The following is a 4,759-nucleotide window of genomic DNA, read 5'->3' as shown; positions in this document are numbered from 1 at the left end:
AGGGTCCCAAGAACACAGTGGCCTCCATCATTCTTAAATGGAAGAAGTTTGGAACCACGAACTCTTCCGAACTGGCCGCCCGCCAAACTGAGCAATCGGGGAGAAGGCCTTGTCAGGGAGGTGACCAAGAACCCGATGGTCCTCTGACAGAGGTCCAGAGTTCCTCTGTGGAGATGGGAGAACCTTCCAGAAGGACAACCATCTCTAGCACTCCACCAATCAGGCCTTTATGGTAAGTGGCCAGACAGAAGCCACTCCTCAGTAAAAGGTAAATACAGCATGCTTGGAGTTTGCAAAGGCACCTGAAGACTCTCAGACCAAGAGAAACAAGACTCTCTGGTCTGATGAAACCAAGATTGGAACTCTTTGACCTGAATGCCAAGTGGTCATGTCTGGAGGAAACCTGGCACCATCCCTACTGTGAAGCATGGTGGTGGCAGCATCATGCTGTGGGGATGTTTTTCAGCAGCAGGGACTGGAGACTAGTCAGGACCGTGGAAAAAGATGAACAGAACAAAGTACAGAGAGATCCTTGATAAAAACCTTCTCCAGAGCGCTTAGGACCTCAGACTGGGGCGAAGGTTCACCTTCCAACAGGACAACAACCCTAAGCACACAGCCAAGACAATGCAGGAGTGGCTTGGGATAAGTCTCTGAATGTCCTTAGGTGCCCGACCAGAGCCTGGACTTGAACCGACCGAACATCTCTGGAGAGACCTGAAAATAGCGTGCAGCGACGCTCCCGACCAACCTGACAGAGCCTGAGGGGATCTGCAGAGAAGAATGGAGAAACTCCCCAAATACAGGTTCCAAGCTTGTAGCGTCATACCCAAGAAGACTTGAGGCTGTAATCGCTGCCGAAGGTGCTTCAACAAAGTACTGAGTAAAAGGTCTGAATACTTATGTAAATGTGGGTCAAGCTGCCTTTTTTAAAGTTTAAAATTTCTAAAAACGTTTTTTGCTTTTGTCATAGGGTATTGTGATGCATATGGGTATTGTTGTGATCATTGGAGTATTTGATGTCATATGGGTATTGTGTGTCATATGGGTATGTGTGTCATATGGAGTATGGATGTCATATGGGGTTGATGTCATTATGGAGTATTGTGTGTATTATGTGGTATTGGAGTATTTGATGTCATATGAGTATTGTGATGTCATTATGGTATTGTGATGTCAATATGGGGTATTGTGTGTGATCATTATGGAGTATTGTGATGTCATATGGGTATTGTGTTGTCATTATGAGTATGTGATGTCATTATGGAGTATGTGTGTAAATTGATGATGGAAAAAACAATTTTACAATTTTAGAATAAGACAGTAACATAAAATGTATATAGCCATGTATTTTCTACTTCCTGTATATAGCCATTTATTTTCTACTCCCTGTAATATGCCGTGTTAAATTTACTCGTTATTAGTTATTTCTTGTGTCACTATTTATCTTAAACTCTGCAATGTTGGAAAAGGACCCATAATTAAGCATTTCACTGTTAGTCTACACCTGTTGTTTACCAATCATGTGACAAATGAAATTCTAGTATTAAGTAGAGTTGTAGTATTACATAGTAGTTGTAGTATTACTATAGTACAGTTGTAGTATTACTGAGTAGTTCTAGTATTACTATAGTACTGTTGTAGTATTACTAAGTACAGCTGTGTTCATTATGGAGTATTGTGATGTCATATGGGGTATTGTGTTGTCATTATGTAGTATTGTGATGTCATTATGGAGTATTGTGTGTAAATTGATGATGGAAAAACAATTTTATCAATTTTAGAATAAGACAGTAACATAAAATGTATATAGCCATGTWATTTTCTACTTCCTGTATATAGCCATGTTATTTTCTACTCCCTGTATATWGCCGTGTTATATTTACTCGTTATTAGTTATTCCTTGTGTCACTATTTATCTTAAACTCTGCATTGTTGGAAAAGGACCCATAATTAAGCATTTCACTGTTAGTCTACACCTGTTGTTTACCAATCATGTGACAAATGAAATTCTAGTATTAGTAGAGTTGTAGTATTACATAGTAGTTGTAGTATTACTATAGTACAGTTGTAGTATTACTGTAGTAGTTCTAGTATTACTATAGTACTGTTGTAGTATTACTATAGTACAGCTGTAGTATTACTGTAGTAGTTGTAGTATTACAGTTGTAGTATTACTATAGTACAGTTGTAGTATTACCATAGTACAGTTGTAGTATTACTATAGTACAGTTGTAGCATTACTGTAGTATTACCGTAGTACATTTGTAGTATTACTATATATAAAATAGATAGATACTGTAGTAGTATTTAGTAATATAGTATAGTTGTAGTATTATTGTAGTAGAGCTATAGTATTACTGTAGGGTAGTTGTAAGATTATTGTAGAATTGTAGTATTATTGTAGTAGTCACTACTCACTTCTACCTGACTATATATGAAGTATCTACAGACTGTAGTAGTATATAGTAANGTAGGTAGAGACTGTAGTAGTATATAGTAATGTAGTAGAGTTGTAGTATTATTGTAGTAGTCACTACTCACTTCTACCTGACTATATATGAAGTAGATGCCACCTAGTAGGACCTCCAGTTCTCCGGAGCGAGAGTGCATCTTGAAGACACGGTGGTGGATCGACACCATCTTCCAGTTCCTCAAAACACCTTCAGACAGGTCTAGACAAAGACATCAATCAATCAATCAATCAATCATTCATGGGGGAAAGGCAGTCAAAACAACCATAGTAAACACCCAGAGCACCTCTGAACAAGAGTAAATTTACACCTACAGTATTGAATGTAGATAATACCACGCAAAAGGTATATCTACAATGGACACTTACCCTCCTTAACCTGTATGGTGGTTTCCTGTCCTTGTAGATGCACCACAGCAGGCTGCAACACACATCACATAAATCTAGTCAGTCGACTGGAGCTCAACCTAACCTCAACCTTCAATACAGTTTAGTAGACCAACACACATCACATACGGTAGATCATTTCTCATCAGTCTTTAGGAAAATTTTTATGACGTCGATCTTCATTTCTTTTACAGAATAACATCCCATGTAATATACATAACTGTAGTACAGGAGACATATAAAATATGAACTGAATTACTTCAATGTGTACTCGTTGATACGGTAACTAGAACAACATAATAACAGAATGATATGCTGTTTACTCGCTGCATGTGTGACATGATGCAGCCTGTGTCAAACGCAGTGTGTATAAACTACACTGTTAATACACACGTAATGTATAATACATTGTTAATACACACAGTAAGTGTTATACTACATTGTAATACACACAGTAAATGTACCGTGGGGCAAAAAGTTATTTAGTCAGCCACCAATTCAGCAAAGGTTCTCCCACTAAAAAGATGAGAGAGCCCTGTAATTCATCAATAGGTACACTTCAACTATACAGAAAAATGAGAAAAAAGAATCCAGAAAAATCACATTTGTAGGATTTTTTTTAAATGAATTAGTTGCAAATAATGGTGGAAAATAAGTATTTGGTCACCTACAAACAGCAAGAAATTTCTGGCTCTCACCAGACCTGTAACCTTGCTTTCTTTAAGAGGCTCCCTGCCCACGTCGTACCTGTTATAATGGCACCTGTTTGAACTTGTTATCAGTATAAAGACACCTGTCCACAACCTCAAACAGTCACACTCCAAACTATCCACTATGGCCATAGACCAAAGATGCTGTAAAGACACCAAAACACAATTGTAGACCTGCACAGGCGGGAAGACTGGATCTGCAAATAGGTAGGCAGCTGGTTTTGAAGAAATCAACTGTGGGAAGCAATTATTAGGAAATGTGAAGACATACCAAAACCACTGATAATCTCCTCAGATCTGTGGGCTTCCACGCAAGACTCACACCCGTGGGGTCAAAATGATCACAAGAAGGGTGAGCAAAAAATCCCAGAACCCACACGGGGGGACCTAGTGAATGACCTGCAAGAGAGCTGGGACCAACGAACAAAGCCTACCATCAGTAACACACTACGCCGCCAAGGAACTCAAAATCCTGCAGGGCCAGACGTGTCCTCCGCTGCTAAGCCAGTACAGTTCCAGGCCCGTCTGAAGTTTGCTAGAGAGCATGGATGATCAGAAGAAGATTGGGAGAATGTCATATGGTCAATGAAACAAAATAAGTAACTTTTTGGTAAAAACTCAACTGCGTCGGTTTGGGAGGACTAAAGAATGCTGAGTTGCATCCAAAAGAACACCATACCTACTGTGAAGCATGGGGTGTGGAACCATCACTGCTTTGGGGCTGTTTTTCTGCAAAGGGACCAGACGAACTGACCGTGTAAATAGGAAAGAATGAGATGGGGGCCATGTATCATAGATTTTGAATGAAAAACCTCCTTCCATCACCAGGGCATTGAAGATGAAACGTGGCTGGGTCCTTTCTAGCATGACAATGATCCCAAACACACCGCCGGGCAACCGAACGGAGTGGCTTCGTAAGCAGCTATTTCAAAAGGTCCTGGAGTTGGCCAGCCAGTCCTCCAGAGTCTCAACCCCATAGAAAATCCTTGGGGGGTGTGAAAGTCTGTGTTGCCCAGCAACACCCCAAAACATCAACTGCTCTAGAGGAGATCTGCATGGGAATGGGCCAAAATACAGCAACAGTGTGTGAAAACCATGTGAAGAACTTTACAAGAAAACTGTTTGACCTCTGTCATTGCCAACAAAGGGTATAGTAAACAAAGGTATTGAGAATAACTTTTGGTTTATT

At 39.9% G+C, this 4,759-nt stretch overlaps 1 pseudogene; it reads right to left on the bottom strand.

Moving 5' to 3' along the window:
• The window catches only part of LOC112074982 (ectodysplasin-A-like), an 8,348-nt pseudogene extending 5,147 nt beyond the window's left edge, over positions 1–3,201 (bottom strand).
• Positions 3,202–4,759: the final 1,558 nt, after the last annotated feature.

This window comes from Salvelinus sp. IW2-2015, unplaced genomic scaffold (genome assembly GCF_002910315.2).
Source record: "Salvelinus sp. IW2-2015 unplaced genomic scaffold, ASM291031v2 Un_scaffold2915, whole genome shotgun sequence".
NCBI lineage: Eukaryota > Metazoa > Chordata > Actinopteri > Salmoniformes > Salmonidae > Salvelinus > Salvelinus sp. IW2-2015.
This window is presented reverse-complemented; position numbering and strand designations above follow the sequence as displayed.